Genomic DNA, 19,071 nt, shown 5'->3' on the forward strand with positions numbered 1-19,071 from the left:
GGAAGGAGGTTTGATGAAGCCCTCGTCACTACAGAAATATAAATTAGACAAAACGAGAAATGAATACAGATGAACTTCATCAGAGTTTAACTTTAGAGTGAGAAGTAAGGACTTACATATCGAAAAGATCGTCTTCATCGGCAAAGCCGCCGGACGATCTCTTTGAGGGTAGCACATCGGCCTTCTCCGCAGCTGCATCAACAAAGGCAGTGCGATCAGTGTCGTCATCATGGATCGACCCCGCCGTATCACTTATATCGTCGGCAAGGGATTGAGGATCGATGGAAGAAGCCTCAGGATTCATCGGGTCATCGTGCTCATCTTCTGGATTTATATTTCCTTCGGCATGGGATTCTACAGGAATTGAAGAGTCTCTTTCTTCAGAAGCATCATTCGACAAGTTTTGCAAACATTCGGGAACTATAGGGATATGTCGAAGAAAAATCGAGTAAGGATAACAGAAATTATGAAGGCGGAAGCAACAAGGTTAAATATAAACTCAGAAGGGAAAAACTACCTCGGTTGGTGGATGGTCAGCATCAAAAGGCGGTTGAAGGGATATAAGTGGAATCGAGTCTTCTTGGCTAAAGAGAGTAAGGCGCTTAACTTCATCGAGTAGCTCCTTCTCGGATAGTTCAGCAACGTTTACTCTAGTCTCGTCCTTGGGGCCCGAATACAACCACATCGGGTGGGCCCTAGACATGATTGGCTGGACTCGACGTTTCAAGAACATGGCAGCTACCTCAGTACCTATCATGGTTTGGCCTTCAGATTCTTTGATCCGAAGAAATCTCTCAAATAATCTATCGACTGTTGGCTTTTCATCGGGTGAAAGAATATTCTTCCAAGATTTCTTAGGCACAGCCTCCAGGACATCAGTGAATGGGGGAAGCTGGGTGTCGGTCGCAGATGAATCTCTAATATAGAACCACTTCAACCTCCATCCTTGAACAGATTCCCTCATTGGAAAGTTGAAATAGTTAACCTCTTTTCGGACGACGAATCCAACTCCGCCGATGACAAAGGACCCACCACTGTAGTTATATCTCTTCACGAAGAAGATCTTCTTCCACAAACCAAAATGGGGCTTGATTCCCAGGAAGGCCTCACATAGGGTGATAAAGATTGCAAGGTGAAGGATCGAATTGGGGGTCAACTGCCACAGTTGGATCTCATACACACGAAGGAGGCGATGGAGGAATTCATGAGCAGGAAGCGAAAGACCTCGATACAGGAAAGATAAGAACATCACAGTAAAACCGGCAGGGGGATTGGGCCGCGAAGCCGCACCTGGAAGAATGATGTTCCCCTCATCGGAGGAGATTATGCCGAGACTTCGAGCCTTCTTCTCGTCGCGTTTCGTGGTAGTGGAAACCGGCCAATCGCCGGGCGCAGGCCCAGCTGTGGAGCTTTCCGGCACGGGCGGCACTGGAACTGGGGGAGAAGCATCCGATGCGCCTCTCCTCGATGAGCTTGGGGGAGCCTTGGTAGCGGCGCCGCTAGTCGTGGCGCTGGCGGCAAGAGTGAGACTCCTCTTCTTCACCATCGCGAGATCTAAAGGAGGTCTAAAAAGCGGCGGCGGCGGCGCAGCGGTCGAAAGCAGGGAGGATGAACGAGGAAGAAAGGATGCAAGGAGAAAGCATGGAAAGGGTAAAATCTGCCCTATGAAGATTATAAACTAAGGGGAGTTTCAGATTGGGTGGCCACGTGTTGCTACCTTTGATTTATTAAGGGATTTCTTTTCATCATTATGCGCGAAGATCGAGGAGACGCTTTGATAACTTCACAAGTACCGGTCATTTCCTAAACTGACTGCACAGAAGTAGGGTGGGCCCGTCAGGTCACGTCCTATCTATCAAAATGCAGCAGTTGCTACGTCACCAATGATGTCATCAGAAGTATCGCCTACGCCCGGAGCATTCGAAGAGAATTAAAACTATCGAGTGGTTCAATTTGAGTCTACACACGTATGCAAGCATCCGTGCCTAGACTCGGGGGCTACTCCAATCGGGAGCGCTGAACGCGCACCCGATATAATTTGGGCTCGAAGATTATTGCAAGAGAAATTAACTCAAAAGTATCTGAAGAAAGGTTCGAGTGTCTTGGGCTAAAGTCTGCACTCGGTTGCAAGCATCCGCGCTCAGACTCGGGGGCTACTCCTATCAGGAGTACCGAGTACGCACCCGATAAAAGTGGAGAACTCGAAGGTGATTTGGTGCAGTCCAGAATCATACCCGGGGACTTGATTCTGTGTAGGGTAATGATGTTTTGCCATTGGCAGTTAACCGGTAAAAACTGGGCATGTTACTCAGCATCCCTTACGTACTTGATCTTCTTTAGAAGAAATGAAGACCCGATAAAAAAGGGAAATATCGGATGACTATAACAAGTTGAAAGAGGCTTCGGCAGAAGAGAAACATTCGAGTAGTACAACTTGAGTCTACGCACGGTTGCAAACATCCGTACCTAGACTCGGGGGCTACTCCCATCGGGAGCGCTGAACGCGCACCCGATAAAAGAAGACGTTGCTATTACAAGGAGGACAAGACCTATCGTCTAAAAGTGGATATTCGACAGAAGGCATGCTTTAGTCCCTGCCCGAAGTATCTTCGGCCAAGCACTCGGGGGCTACTGATGTGGGCATTACCCTTCAGGTAACTAATGTTGCACTACCTCTTGCGGCCCAACCAGGGGCCCATGAAGGCAGTCGAAGGCCAGGTGGGCCATTGCGTCGGTTCCAAAGAAGAATCCTTGAAGAACAAGGAAAGGAGACGAGGAATACAAGGAAAGCTTAGAACTAGGGCCTTTGTAACCTAGTTGTACCCGGACAGATCTCTTGAGACCTGGCTCCGAATATAAGGGCCAGGAGAGAGGCTGCCGAGGACACACATCTTCTTAGCAATCATAGTCACCGCAAGTCTAGAGCTAGGTCCCTGCAGAACTTAGTCTCTCGACGAGATCACAGCCGAAACCTTCGGCACCCCATTGTAACCCGATATTTTCATAATCAAGATCAGACAGGCAGGACGTAAGGGTTTTACCTCATCAAGGGCTCCGAACCTGGGTAAATCGCTCTCCCCGCTTGTTTGATAACCGATGTCTCGTGTCAGCCTACAGGATTCCATCTACCCTAAGCCCCATACGAAGGGCATTGCCGAGGAGTACCCTCGACAACACCCATGAAGTATACCCACAACATCAGCAGCCTACAATTTTGTTTATGAAAAATTTATATCTAAATTGAGTGCTTACAAAGCCAACAGGCTTTCACATGCTGCTATATTAACTCTTATTAAATCTGTCTTTTCATTTATACTTGTCTACTATATGTCCAATATCCTCTTTTCAAAAAAGTTTCTATCAAAACTCACAGCTATCATAAGGAGTTTTTGGTGGACATGAGTAAAGGAAGAACCAACTACAAAGAGTCTTTGTCTTAGAGCATGGGCTGACATTTGCATAGAAAAAAGTATCGGTGGCCTAGGTGTGAGAAACTTGCATGCCATTAATCAAAGTTTAGTTCTTTCAGCGGCCTGGAGGTTAGCAAAGGAACCTGAGAATCATCTTGCTCTCATCCTTAAGTCAAAATACCACAGTGATACATCCATTTGGAGGGCGAAGCAAGACATACCAAAATCTGCCTTCTGGACAGCAATTCTTAAGGTAAGGCCGCTTCTAATCTCAGCTTCTTTTTACCAAATTGTGGATGGCAGTAGCTCCATATGGAGTTCTCCTTGGTTCTCGCAGTGGCAAACTATTTATGATAATTTGATCATTCAACAACCTCCTTATGAATGCCCAGCAGTTGTTAAGGACCTTTGGGTGCCCAACCAGAAAAGATGGAACGTGCAACTTGTTAATTCTCTTTTCACTCCTCAAATCGCTGATGCTATATTGCAAACTCCTATTGTTAATTCTCCTGGGCAGGATGTTCTGGTTTGGAAACTAACCCCTGCAGGTCATTGCTCCTCGAAAAGTGCCTACAAGCATTGCTTTGATAACCTTGCGCTGCCAGCAAATCAGAGACCGAAAGCAGTTCCTCCGCAGATTGTTCACCTTCTGAACCAGGTATGGAGAGAAAAACTTATGGCTCCAAGAGTCCAAACTTTCGCCTGGAGGCTTCTTCGCCGAGCACTTCCAACTGGTAAGCGTGCAAGTAAGTTCTGCAAACACATTAATGGCGAATGTGCTAGATGTGGTAGCATAGAGGATGAAATGCACATGCTTTTTCTATGTCCTTTCTCAAAAGCTGCATTGTTTTCCTCTCCTTGGTTTATCAGAACAGAGGTCTTTGCTGCTACCCATCACTCGGTTCCTGAAATGATTCAAGCTCTTATTGCTTCCGCTCATCCCCATGCTGATATTACTAGTTTATACACCTTCTTGTGGGATCGAGCTTCAGTGACTTTCTCTCCCCACAAAGTCACTGACTTTGAGTCACTTACAAGTGGGTCCAGGTGGGACCCTTCATTATGTGGGCCCCACCTGGTCCCACCTGTAAGTGACTCAAAGTCAGTGACTTTGTGGGGAGAGAAAGTCACTGAAGCTCCGTCCCTTCTTGTGGTGTCTATGGAAGGCAAGAAATGATGCTCAATTTGGTAGAAAATTCTGTAAACCCTCTCAGGTGTTTCCTATAGCTAATGCAATCATGCATGCCTCTAAGCTTGAGGATTTGGTGAAACCTCAGGAACAAAGCTTAACACTCTCGGCTAGCCAGCTACAGGTGCAACAGCAAGATCCTTCTTTACTTGTAGGTAATGTCATCTTCTGTGACGCGGCTTGGAAAAACGAAGGGAGCGATAAATCGTCTTCGGCGGGCATTGGCATCATCATCCAAACTAGAGGCAATCAACACTGCCATGAACTGCATATCTCGGCCTTGTCACCACCTGCGTCTTCACCACTCCACGCTGAAGCGTTTGGGCTGCTCCTAGCTACCATGCTAGCTGAACATCTTCACATACATGAACCAAAATTCTACACAGATTGCTCTGTCTTGGCTTCAGCAGCAACGGTGACATCCATTTTTGAGGATTCGGGTCATTGGGTCATTAGACCTATCCTTGCATCTATTCGAGCATCATCAGCTTTCTGTGGCAGTAGGATAGCTCATACCAACAGATGCTTCAATGTAAAGGCTCATAATGAGGCAAAACTAGCATGTAAAATTCAGACAGGATCCCTAGCTGTTAGGTGCCTATCTTCATATACAGGTCTTTGTCCTGGTAGAGATGTTCTATCCATGTCCAGTGTGAACCCATTCACACTCCTCTCTGTAAAATGTTGCTAGTTCAATAAAAATCCTTCTGTTCAAAAAAAAAAACTCGCGACAGATAAATCGAGACGAAGATAGAGAGCACTTTTGTATGGTGTTCAACTGAACCTCTTTTTTCATTTTATTCTTGAGTTACACCAAACAAACTAAGCAGAAAACAAGATCAAGGCCGACCATACCGGTAGTGTCAGGCCATCTCCAACACGGCGACCCATCCCGCCCAACGCCGCGACGCATCCCAAAAGCGGATGGCCGCGGTGTCCGGGACGACCCAAACCTGGCCCAAACCTGGCTCAAATCTGGGCCAGTTTGCGTGGCCGCAGATGGCATGCGGCGTCCTCCCGTGTCTGCCTGCTCGCCTCCCAGGTCCACCTGTCGGCGCCCGAGTCCTATTAAATGTGGACTGGGAGGCGGACTGTCCCTATCCAGTCCCCACTCCCACTCCACTCCGCACGCAGGCTCGGTCGAGCTTCCACGCCGCCATGGCCCTGAAGTGCGAGTTCGAGCCTAGCGCGAACGACCACCAGGCCAGCAGCAGCCGGCAAGCCGCGCCGGTGCCTTTCGACATGGGTCCGCCGGCGCCGATGCGCGAACGGATCTATGTCACCGTCGTGATGGCGCAGATCTTCTGGGAGGCCGGTGCCCCAATGTTGTGGGGTGACGTGCACCTCCCCCACGGCTGGCACCTGAGCCCAGATCAGGTTCTGGTGCCGCCGATCCTGGCCACCGGCCGCGCCCACCTGGCGGAGATCCAGCGGCGCGCGCAGCTGCCGGCGAACCTCCGGGAGGACCCCGCCTACAGCGGCAAGAGTCCCTAGTGGGACCTGTGGTTCGAGGTGGAGCACGCTACACGCCGGTGCACCTGCTTCACCTCGGCGATGGCGAGGCCTCGCGTGCAGCCGCGCAAGCCGGCGAGGAGGGCAGGCCGCCGCCCCGGCGGCCTCTACATCAACGAGCCCGCGGCTGCTATGCCGCGGGCCTCACCACAGGCCCAGCCCGAGGAGGACGACGACCCCGAGCTACGTGCCGTGCTCGCGGCGTCCGTCGAGGTCAACGACCTCGAGGAGCTGGCCAAATGGCCGCACCTCATCGAGGTGCTGCGCGGCTCCGCGCTGGAGGAGGAGGCCAGGAAGGCCAAGGAGGACGCCGACGCATGGGCGTTCCTCCTCGCCATGGCGCGCCGGCAAGAGGAGGCCACGCGCCAGGCCGTGCTCCGGGAGGAGGAGGTGCGCCTCCTCCGCCTCAAGCACAAGGCAGAGTTTGAGGCCGCTACGGCGAAGCAGCGGGAGAAGGAGGCGGCGCGGCTGGCACGCCTGCGCAGGCCGGCGAGCCCTCCAGACCCGCACTCCGCCTGGGAAAGGGCGCAGTGGTCGCCCTGGCCGGAGTCCCCGGCGCCCTCCGGCGTGTCCAGCAGGAACAGCGTGTCGCCACCGGGGGGCGTCATCCTCATCGACGGCGACAACGACATGTACTACTGGGAGTAGGTGGCGCGCCGGCGGCCACCGCGTCCCAAACCCTAGCCTAGGGTTTCCTTTTTTTGTTAAAGCCCATATAGGGCTTTCTTTTGTGTAAAATTTGCCCAAAATAGGGCTAAGTTTAACGAACTTTAGTTTAAACTAGTACAGTGCCCGTGCGTTGCCACGGCGTTCTCAGTTCTTTTCGCTTTCACATGTAAGTACAATGCATTTTTGAAAAATAATAAAAACATACAATGCACACAAGAATTCACACATATAGAAAATACAACCCATAATTTGCGAATTCCCTCCTGGCACTTAACCGCTCGAGCAGTCAGTCTGGCGCGGCAGCGCGAATCTATTCCCTTTCCTTCCTGTTGTGGTTTTGTCTTTTTCTGATTAATTGCATAGGTGTGGGCGCATGCAAGCTGTCCCACTCATCACGCGCATGCAACTCACTCGGCTAATCACTCACATGCAGGCTCACATTCATGGTTGGTTCACGAGCATGCACCTACCCTGGCCCACGCGCATGCATGTGGGCAGTTGACCTAAGCACATGCAAGTGTTGCACAGCCACTCCCAGTCCCTTTTATCAATTCCCTTTTAATATTTTCTTTTATCAATTACTTAGACAAGGTTTTTCCAATTCCCTTTTTCTGGCTGGTGATTTTGTAGGGGGAATACCGGGTGGGGGATTCTCTTTTAGCAATTCCGTTTTGGTTGTTATTTTGTACGCTAATTCATGTTTTTTCAAATTAACTTTTATAATTTCCTTTTTCGGGCTAGTGGTTTTAAGGGGGAAAATAACGGGTGGGAGATTCACTTGCAACTCAAATGAACTACCACTTGCTAGTCAAATTAAGTACCATTTTAAGTTGTAAGCTAAAAAAAGTTACTAAAATATTTTAAATGAAATTAAATTTTTAGGGTTGCTAGGTATTTGTATTTACGTTGATAAATACCGGGGCACCAGGTTGATAACTTGTAAACAAAAAAAGAGTCGCTAAAATATTCTAAATGAAATTAACTTTTTAAAGTTGATAGTTATTTATATTTACCATTGATAAATAACAGGTCACTGGGTTGATAGCTTGTAAACTAAAAAAGAGTCGCTAAAATATTCCAAATGAAATACTTTTTAGGGTTGGTAGTTATTTATTTTTACCGTTGATAAATAACGGGGCGCCGGGTTGATAGCTTTGTAAACTAAAAAAATGGTCGCTAAAATATTTTAAGTAAAATTAACTTTTTAGGGTTGATAGTTATTTTATAATTACCTTTGATAAATAATGGGGCACCGGGTTGATAGCTTGTAAACTAAAAAAGAGTTCCTAAAATATTTTAAATAAAATTAGCTTTTTAAGGGTTTGCTAGGTATTTACTTTCACCGTTGATAAATAACGGGGCAGCGGGTTGATAGCTTTGTAAACTAAAAAAGAGTCGCTAAAAATATTCTAAATGAAATTAAATTTTTAAGGTTGGTAGTTATTTATATTTACCATTGATAAATAACGGGACACCAGGTTGATAGCTTGTAAATTAAAAAAGATTCGCTAAAATATTCTAAATGAAATTAGCTTTTTAGTGTTGGTAGTTATTTATATTTACCGTTGATAAATAACGATGCACTGGATTGATAGCTTGTAAACTAAAAAATAGTCGCTAAAATATTCGAAATAAAATTAGCTTTTTGGGTTGGTAAGTTTTTAAATTTACGGTTGATAAATGACGTATTTTAGGGCTGATAACTTTTAACCCGAAAAAAAAAGTTACCGAAACATATTAAGTGCTAGTTTTGAAGATCTCATCGAGACGAGTTCATTAGTGAAAACGTATCTTAAATTGAAGTTGTCATTTGGGAGATAAAACATTTTGAATTTTAGAATTAAGAAAGATTCTCGCTCATATCATTATTTTTGTCTCGTAGCAAATGCATGCAACATTTTCCATAAATAGCAAATTTCGTCAAACAATTGCTAAAAATAAAATATCTGCTAATAGCATGTGAGCTAAAAAATCCATCAAAATGTTTCAAATGAAATTAACTTTAGGGGTTGATAATTTTATACAATCTTAAATCGAAGCGTTCATTTGAAAGATAAATCATTTTAAACAATGGTTTCTGCTGCATACATTCGATGGGTGACCCTAAATTTGCATGCGGTGATTAGCCACGCTAATTAGGAATGCATGCAACCGAGCCAGAAAAAAGAATGGAGGAGGAATCTTTCTTCAAGTGACGCGAGGAGAGAGAAGAAAATGTGGTCCACCCCATGCATGCCTTCTACTTATTACCATGCTAATTTCCATGCATTGATTATGGACATTAATTACACGAAATGAGAAACATGCACTGTCTGAGAGCGACCTATCGGAAAGTGACCGCTTAGACGTTCGACCGCCAGCTAGGGAGGCCCCATAATTTGACGTTCAATTGACATGCTTTAGATTAGAGTCATGGATCATGGGGATCATTGTGTTTTCTGCGAGCAACAACAAGAAACGATCGGGCATCTGGTCCTAGATGCCTCTATTCTCGAGTTGTTTGGCACCTATTGGCTCAGTTGACTGATGCATCAATTCATCGATCTCAGTTTTCCTCTCCGGCAAAGTGGTGGCGATGGATGTCATGTTTTTTTGTCTAAAGATTAGTTGATGGTCACAATTATAGGGCTTGACACCTTTGAAAAGATCGGTGTCGAAGAGTCTTCCAACACGCATCCAACCATGAATGTCAGCTCTAAGAATTTCTTAAAGATGAACTTGCTTAAAGGTGATCTGCTTGCTTGACACCTATCTAGATGAGAAATCTAGAGGAAAAGAGCTAGGCGCGCAGCCTGATAATGGTGAGTAATCCGCCATGTGCCTTATGTTAATGTATTTCTTTTCTCTTTGTTCTCTCTCTTATCTAGTTCCTCTCTAGCTTGTAACATAATTATCTTCTATCAACTTAACTGATTTGGCATAACACCTGACGTTCTACGTAAAAAAATAGCCGACCTTCAATCAAAATGAATTTTGATAAGTAAACTCTCTATGCATATAGTAAGTGTGTATATGCAACACACGTTCTAGATTCTTTGTCCAAACATTTTCAAAATATTCGGTCGAAAACAATTTTTAATAAGAATAATGCTATTCAAAATCTTAATGTGATTCTAACAATCATTTTACAAACTGAATATGGAACAGTAGATATTACTCAAGTAGTAGTGAAAAATCTTGATATTCTACAATCAATCATCAAAACGATTTGAATTGAATTGTCACGGTTTTGTAAGAAGAGCAACCATGCAACATGCATCTGGTTTCTTACAAGAGCAATCATACAACATTTCAACATTATAGCCCCCGTTATCCCAGTTTGTTCCGAAGTAGTAGCATCTAAGTTCACTGCTAAAACAATTAAAATCAACCCATTTTTCTGTCAGAATGCTAGTGTTAGCCTCTTAGGCACATTGAAGCTGTCGAAGAGTAAAAATCAGCCTGCTCATTTACCCCCTCCATGCGCTCCTCTCGCTACAGTAGTTTTGCCCTCCCTCCGCCGGAATAACTGGCTGGAGTTGGTCTAAGTTTGGTACCAGAGTAGATTAGGAGTAGATCTATAGGTTTCTTCTCTCTTTTGGCTTGATGCCATCGTTTGGGCGTATGCCCCGTAGAGAAGGCGGTGGCTCGGAGCTCCGCCGCCGGATCCAGGCCGTATTAGGGTTGATGCTTGCACTGCCTCTGCTCCTGTGGTTGGAGAGAGGTCGTGGTGAGGGTGACGCCGTCTTCTTCAATAATTTGGTGGCTCCAGGCTCTACTCGTCCTCGATGTTGCTGCGAAGACGAAGCTGTCCTAGCCGGCCGTGGTGGCGAGGGGGAGGGCCAAATCAGAGCAGTGAGGTGCCTAGCTGCTTCTCTCCTGGCCGGCCTTGGTGGCGAGGAGGAGTTCAGGCGCGGTGCGCTGCTTTCGGATCTAGGAGGTGGATCATGTCCTCTTCGCCGATGTTGTTCGAGGTGGATGACTGCTCGGCTGCAATTTCCCCTTGCGTGCCATGGTGGCGACGAGGGAAATGGCGGCGGAGCGGCTGCTCCCCAAGCTCTGCATCGACGATTGCCTTCGAGGTGCTATGGAGCTGCTCTTGTAGAGCTCCTTCGTGCGGAACACACAACGTCTTCTTTCGACGCCATAATCTTCAGCCGACATGGCAGCCCTTTCTCTACCTCCAGGACGAAGGCCCTTCTGCGCATCGTTCGTCGGAGCTCGACGCTTCTCCACCGCCAAGTGGTTCGTCCCCGGAGGAGGAGTGGCCGGCATCTGCGATGCTTCGCCGGATGCATGATGTCGAGCCCTGCTTTGGCATCGGATCTCGACGGTCACGTCTTGAGATCGCCGGCGAGAGGTGGCGGCGGCAACCAATGACGAAATTGCTTTTCATCTTTTAGTTTTAGGGTGTTTTCTGCTATTCTGGAGGCCCTTTCTTTAAATTTTAGGTTTCTCAGTGCGAGAGATGTAAAAGGGTCTCTCTGTAAAATGTACCCGCCAGGTGTGATGGGCTGAATGCATCTCTGGGGTCTTCTAGACCCGTTTCTGTTAAAAAAAAAAAGTAAAAATCATAAAAGACATGAAACATTCACTGAGTCGGTGACGGGCGTGAAGAGTCGGGACGCTCCATGTGCCTCCCCACCGCCGGCGACCAGACCGGCCAATCCCCTGCCTCCCCGACGCTGACTGCGCTCACCGACCGACTCTCTAGCTCCTCTGTCTCTCGTTGACTGTCCCATCCTCTGCCTCCCCACCGCCGGTGACCAGACCGGCCAATCCCCTACCTCCCCGCCGCTGGGTGGGCTCGCCGACCGACCTGTCATCGCCGCTGTCTCAATAAACTCGTGCCGGTGGCATGCCCTTGCTGTTCTCCGCCGCTCGATACAGGCCTGCGGCCCAGCGCTCGACGCCAACAGAGGTGGTGGCGTGGAGCTAGCGGCGGACCTTGATTTACGGGCAGTGGAACTGCTGGTTCGATGGCCGCACAGGGCAGGCCTCCTCCTCCCACGCGTCTCGAGTGAATCCGGTCGACATCCGAGGATGCCAGCGCGGACGCCCCTCTCCGGCAGGTTCGAGCAAAGCCAAGCAACCCAAGACTGTAAGTACCTCTCATCTCCTTTTTTTTCTAACATAACCTTTGCTGTAATTAAACAGAGATTAGAAATGAAGTTTATTTTTGTTGTCGCTCCGGTCGACAGATTCCATTTTACGTGAATGTTCAGCTAATAGGGTAGGATATACTGCTTGATATCCATCATGTTCTAGGCTTCATTGACCAAACGGGATTGATTGCACGCACACCACACTACTGTCTGAAATCTGAACTTGCAAATTCGGCGACATTTATGCATGCACATTTGTCCATATTACAACATGTAATATAGCATAATTAAAAACGATTGACCATCAATGCAAAGCTTGAACCGACAAACCTTTATAACCTCAAGCCATTAGGTTGGCCAAATCTGTCGTCAATCAAGCGCGCACATCATTCAGTAATCTGTATGTCCTACACTACCCCAGCTCTCCTGCCTGCATTCTTCTAGTTCCATCTAGCCCACGCCCAACATACAGTTTCCACTTTTGCATATCACGGTGATAGTGGTACTCATTTGAGATGCTAAAGAAAAAAGAGAAAGATTCTTTAGTTGTCAAACAGAAAGGAGAAGAATAATGCTAAATACTAAAGTCAAGCGCAGTTTCTACTGAGCAGACAATTGTGTGTATTCAGCTAGCTCAAATGTGCATCATTTGTTTGCTGCGGTTCATTTTCTATATTTAGAAGTACTTTGTCAGGTAGTTTCACCTATTGGGTTCAGTGTTCAGATGGTAGCCTGTAGTGAGACTCAACCTTAAAAACGATTTGGTCAGTTGGATCATTGTAGTGGAAACAAAACTTCTTCGGCAGTGGCAGGTCAATAAACACTCCTTCTGCTAATTTATTTAATCCATGATTGTAGGCTCATAATTATCTATCTACGGTGTTTTTGCAAATTACTATAGATTTCGTATTTTCAACTCAGCTTGTCTTTCCATAATGTAGCAGCATCCTGCTATGTTTTCATTGTGTGTCACCGTGCATGAAACATCAGGTTCAATATAAAGATTTGTTATGTTAATTACATAGATCAAAATAATAAGTGTGTCCAATATCCACTAACTTTAGATGACACGAAAAAATAGATTGTTAGGTGTTCACAATTCAACAGGTTGTTATTTTAATTTATATATCTTCATAGTGCAAACTATGATTTTAAACTGTCGGGCGGAGCAAAGTACCTTTTTTTTCCTTGTATTTTAGCCCATCTCCATTGGAGTTGACCTGCACAAAATAATTAAATACTAATTGTCAAATACCTCACCTATGATGCAAGGAGCTCTCTATAGACAATGTTGGTTGTGTACGTACAAGAGTACACTTGGAGCTCTTCTTTTTACTGTCATAGTGCTGACTGGTATGGAGACAATTAAGAGAGTTATCATGAATGGTGTTGTGCTACTCTTACTGGTCGATGACATCCTTTTCTGATGTGCTTCACGATGTCTTTTTAGTAGTTCATCTTTCTTGCGGACATCCATCTGCACATATCTTTCCTTACCCCGTTGCCTTTTCCGTTATTTGGGATCAGTGGGTGGTTCTTACTGAAGGATGGATGTTGTGCATTCTTGGTGAAGGATTGATGTTGTAAGTTCAGCATGGTTGATATTGATATCGGGAATATATACAAAGCAATAAAAAACATCACTTATTCAGGTTGACAAGGCATGGAATTAATCAGGATATATTTGCTTATATACCAGGCAGGAGGTTTGCTTTCCCTTCATATGGCATATGGATTGGCTGCCTCCTGTAAGTGTTATTTCTTCTTAGCCAATCAACATCTTCATCATCATGTCACCTTCTTAAATGGAACCAGTAAGTCATATGTTTTGCAAGTTAAAATTCAGGTTCATTTCCGAGCTCTCACCTTTACCAACTGGAGTGCTTGCATCTCACTGAGCATACCTAGATTTGTCCCCGGTTGGGTCTCCTGGGAAAGAACAAATGTTTGAGCTTTCTTTTGATGATAGGTTTCACGAGGCTTCGTGGGTAGTTCATTTTTCGATCAGTTGGTGTTTATTGCGTAATGCATGCCACAGGTTCTCCATGAAGATGAGTTCAGGCAAGAACCACCTCCTGCAAAGCTGCTTATATGGTAAACAACACACATTGATTCAAATAACTTTCGGAACTTCATTGTGCAGATTAAGATTTTTGTTTAAGATAAAATGATGGTGTACCTGCAGTGTACGTGATCTAGATCGCAGCAGGCGGCGCGGCAGATCTGATTGTATGGGCTTTGCCAGGCGGCGCCGCGGTAGCGACCGCCGGGAGCACTGATCGAATTGGACGGGTTCAGCCGGGCGGCGCTGTGGCAGCGACTTGCACAACAACATGATCGGCTATGTCGCATGTGGCAACCACCGGAGCTCTCTTGGACCTGCTGGCTGCTGGGCGTTGTTGATTCATTGATCTGGAGGGGCAATGATTGCGTTTGGCTGAGTTTTGGTTTTGGATTGGAGGCGCAATGATCGCGTTGTATGTTTTTTCCATGTATAATGCGCTTGATTATTGGGTAGCGAAGGGGTTTGTCAATAGGAGAGAGATATGCCCGACGCGAGAGACTGAGGAGGCTTGACGAAAGGAACGACGTACCAGGGAATGGTTGACGACGGAACACATTCCTTCTTTTTAAGTAGTGCAGATTAACTTGTTTTTGTTTTTTTTTGTTTTTTTTTTGCTATTTATTTGTTTTGCGCTGCGTCCGCGCGTTGGACGCACTGCACGACCTAAACGGACTGTCGGCCATAGCCGCGTATCCGCGTGGCCACCTAAACAGCTACGACCAGACGGGTCAATGCGTTCGATTTAGATGGCCGCGTTAGAGATGCTCTCGTCCCTCTAGCTTGTGCTTCGTCTCCCCACATTCTCGCCAGATCATTACTCGCGCCATCCCACGAGCGATCAGCGTGGCCAACTGATTAAGTGTAAGCTGAAACTAAAACATTGAAACTACTGACAAACGTTTGTTTGTGTCCGGTAGGTTAAAATTTGGGTAAAACCTCTGTCCAGCGGTCCAATGCAAATTAACCAATGTATCCGCATCGAGGCATTCACAGTTTAAATTACCCAGAGAAGTACGTGTCCTCCAGGCCTAGACCCACCTGGCAGCTGGCGAGTGCCCTGAATCACTTCATATTTGCGCGGCCGCATCACTTCTCTTATGTGCGGCCACATCGCTTCCCTTTTGGGCGTGTAGTCACTACGGCGCCATTAATGAGCACGCTTCAGCTTTAATCGGCAGCGCCAGAATTGGCATGCGGCGGTTGGGCTTCTGCTCCGCCATATATTGTACACGCCTGGAAACCGGCGCAGGAACTCATAGAGGCCGCCTTCTATCTTTTTTTAGGGCATTGACATTGCCTCGCCATTGCCACCCCAAGTATTCTCCAGCTCGCCTTCCCGCCCGCCCTTTCTCCTTCGTACGCACAAAACATGTGCCGCGACCTCAGCCATGGGCAAGGGATGGCCATGGTGGTAAACGAAGAACGACCGTGAGGCCGGAACGTTGGCGCTAAAGAAGAAGTCGCGTGTACGTGTCTCCTTCACGGTTGATGTGGCTCGTGCCCTGTGTAGGGAACGCAAGCCGTGCTCCCCTAGGTGGGCCCATGCCGCCCGTGCCAAAGTAGGGCCGGGAGAGGCGGCAGGAGATTGCCTGGCGAGGCCCTTCTGCCACGACTTCCTCGTCGATCCGGCGTACAACATTAACTGCCCATGTGGGACTTGTTCGGCCACCTCGAATGGGATCTGAGGCATCGAGCGGGGTTTCTCGGTGGCGATGTGTACAACTACTCTGCTCCGCTCGCGTCGGTGATGGAGGAGGACGAAGAAGAGGAGGAGGAGGCCATTGTTGGCAGCGACGAAATCTCGGGCGAGGAGGAGTGGGACGACACCGAGGACTACCTCGGCTACCTCGCGTACCTTGCCAAGAAGGGCGAAGAGGAGGGCAAGGTAGACGAGCTCCCCCTCTCATGCCGGAAGGCCTAGACGAGGAGGAGGCGATGAAGCTCGCCCTGAAGGCCTCACAGGAGTAGCCTCTGACGTCTTTGCCACAAGCGCAGCCGCACAATGCCTCGGTGGTCATGCCTCCCGGCCACTCACACGAGGAGGCCCTGAGGGCAGCCATGGAGGCCTCACGCATGGCGCCAACACTGCCGCCGTGGTCACCGTGGCTCGTGCAAGCCCCACCTATCACCCACCACCACCAACGACGTACCTGTTGCCATCCTGGGTGCCCTCCGGTCAGCAGCCACAAGAGGCAGCGCCTCGTCCTCGTCCTCCACCGTCGGTCTAGTACCTGCTTACGCCGGCACCGAATTGACCTTGGGCGATGCCTCCATCCGTCAACCGACGTAGAACGACGACAATGACAAGTAGGATAGGCCTGGGGCTCGGCCCCTTTTATTTTTTGAGTGTTTTTATTTACCTTTTTAAATCAATGTAAACTATGATTACTTATGAATGAAAATTAAAAAAAAATGTCGATCAGTTTGAGCAGCGTCTAACCCAAAAAGACAACATACGTCACAGTGGTATCCGAAATACGTTAGACCCGCTTAGATGCCCTAGATCTAAACCGATGCGACTGGTTTAACGCAAGCAGAAAATAGTTTCGGTTAACACGGGTAGCAAGATGCGTGTCACTGGTCACGACTAGCTAGGCCAACGCGTCCCTCCACATGTTCATGGTGGCGCGTGTGCGCAGCTTCTGCTGTCGTTTCTGTCCAAATGCGCCTTGTGGAATCAAACTCTTTTATTCGGGAGAAAGAATCAAATTCTTTCCGAAGAATTAACACTCGTTTTGTTTCGTGGAAAATAGAATAAACGTGGAGGAATATTCCTGGGAAATATCTTTGGAGTTTGGACAGGAAAGCCGTGCCGTCGGAGGGAGAGAGACTAGTCCAGGTGAGAGCATGTCTAGCAGATCCCCTTAGCAATTTGGGCCCATATGGGGATTTAGGTCTTTTTTTACACGCCATACACCGCATCCGTGCTCTGGCCCGCATATATTTTTCAGGCCGCAGTCCAAAACCGCTCTCGGCCGCTATATATCCCGGTCGGTGCCACGGATGCAGATCAAACCCCATCCGTCTCTCTGCCGCTTCCGCTCCTGCCGACGAGAAATCTGCCCCCGTCACTCCACTCTCCGGCGAGCAATCGCATTCCTCCCGCGCCCGCAAGAGCCATGGTGTCCGCCGGAGGTCGAGGAGGCCGCGGCGGAGGGAGGGCGGGCGGCGCCAGATCCCATTCGGCCCCCGCCCGCAAGCTTACCGCCGCCGAGGAGCTCGAGTGGGACCGTCGGGCCTCCAACGCTGCCCGCATCTGCGGTTCGTACCGGTACCTCCACCACGGGATGTAGCCGCCGCGCGCATTCGCGCGGCGCGAATCGCAGTTCTACCGCGACCTGGAGGCGTCGAGGTCCCGAGATCTGCCGCCGCGCCGCTCGAGCTGCAGCGAGGCGTCGACCTCCAGCGCGCCGCGTCGCCTCACCTTCACCGAGGGGTCCAGCTCGAGCGCCTTGGCCTCGGAGCCGTGGTTCGACCCGGGCGACTACGCGGAGGATGACGACATCCCCACCCTCCCCGCCAAGATCGAGCTCGCCGCCCCCGCGCTGATGGCCGGTGACTTCGTCCCCGACTCGGCCCTGGGCACGCTGACGAAGCTGGTGGAGGAGCAGAGCCATCGCGACGCCCGAGAAGAAGGAGGAATGGCTCCACGAGCAGGCGGTGCATGACGCCTGGTACATCGAGATCGATGACAGCGACTGAGCTCGAGCCAGCTCCACCGTCGCGGCCCGAGGCTCCTCGGTGAGCTATATTTTGGTAGTCTCAGCGGCCGCGGCGGCGCCATTAACCTAGAAAGCGGAGCACTAGGCTCCGCTGTTTCATCTCCTCTCCTGTCTGTCAAAATGTAGCGAACAAAACCTGGCGCACATGTTTGTTTTAAATTATGCAGTTTGATTTGCCGCTTCTGATCTGTGCGTTCTTTTTCAATCCGGATATATATTTTGGGGTGGCTTAGATAGCTGCTTTTGGGGATCGTCTAGAGATGCTCTAAGGCTAGTGTTAGAGCATCTCGAACAGAACCCGTAAATCCGCCGGAACCCGTAAACCCCGCCAGAACTGAACTTTTCCGGCGGATTTACAGGTTCGGGCCGAATTCGCTATAGACCAGGAGCCCGAAACGGCGGCCCGGCCCGTAAAAATTTCTCGGGGGCCCGAGAAACGCGAGCGTCGCCCCGTATTAAAACGGGCCGTGGAGGGGAGTTCGGTTTCCAAACCCTACTCCCCTCCGCCGCTGCCGCCCGCTCCGCCGCCTCGCTCCACCTCCTCGGACGAGCAATCCGCACCTCGCCAGCGCCGCTTCGCCGTCGCTGACATAGGCATCCCCAATGGGCCTGCCGAAGATGGTACCCGGGGTTTACTGAAGGCCCACGACTCGATGAGTATGAAGATTCGGAAGCCCAAGTTAGTATTAAGGAAAGCTAGAAAAACATACTTGTAATCTTTCGGGATGAGTTAGAAACCTTCCCGGACTCTGTAATGTGTGTACTACGAATCCCTCGACTCCACCTCCTATATAAGGGGGAGTCGAGGGACAAAGAAAGGATCGATTCATTGTCTCACGCAACTCTAGTTTTTACATCGTCGAGTACTTTTCGGCTGAAACCTTCGAGATCTACTTGCCCTCTACTTCCGCTAAAACCCTAGTCTACAATCCGTAGGCATTGATAAGTTAATCCCTTGTCAATTGGCGCCGTCTGTGGGAATTAGAGGTGTCAAGGATCTGATCTCGATGGCACGTTCAAGATCGTCGACTTCGTCAACTGCAAGCAACGCGATGGATAGAGGTAAACAGATCGAAACTGGTCTAATTGATTTTGTACCTCACCCGCCCTCCCGTTTGGATGCATATGCGTATCTGGAGGAGCCCATGAAGATGACGTTCGGAAAGTTCCACTTCCGCGTCGAGAAAGAAGGAGCGTATCGTCTCGAAATTCCGATCTCGTCGGGATTATCAGCGGTCGATCCCGATCTTTCGAGTTCTGCATCGTCAATCGAGTCAGGCGACGAGGAAACTTCGTCGCCACGCTTCATCAGTACTGTGGCAAGCGAAAAACTCGCCAAGATCTTCAGCGACATGTCCTTCGAGTCATCCGCGGACTCCGATATAAGCGATGACACGAGCAATATAGACAGCTTCAACTT

General features: G+C 48.6%; 1 long non-coding RNA gene across 1 annotated transcript; it reads left to right on the forward strand.

Moving 5' to 3' along the window:
• Window positions 1–11,348: 11,348 nt before the first annotated feature.
• On the forward strand, window positions 11,349–14,493 carry LOC127327869 (uncharacterized). The gene is made up of 4 exons (XR_011750799.1): window positions 11,349–11,860; window positions 13,392–13,447; window positions 13,564–13,958; window positions 14,050–14,493. It is a non-coding gene; the product is annotated as an uncharacterized lncRNA (long non-coding RNA).
• The last annotated feature ends 4,578 nt before the right edge of the window (window positions 14,494–19,071 follow it).

Source organism: Lolium perenne, chromosome 1, assembly GCF_019359855.2.
Source record: "Lolium perenne isolate Kyuss_39 chromosome 1, Kyuss_2.0, whole genome shotgun sequence".
NCBI classification, from domain to species: domain Eukaryota; kingdom Viridiplantae; phylum Streptophyta; class Magnoliopsida; order Poales; family Poaceae; genus Lolium; species Lolium perenne.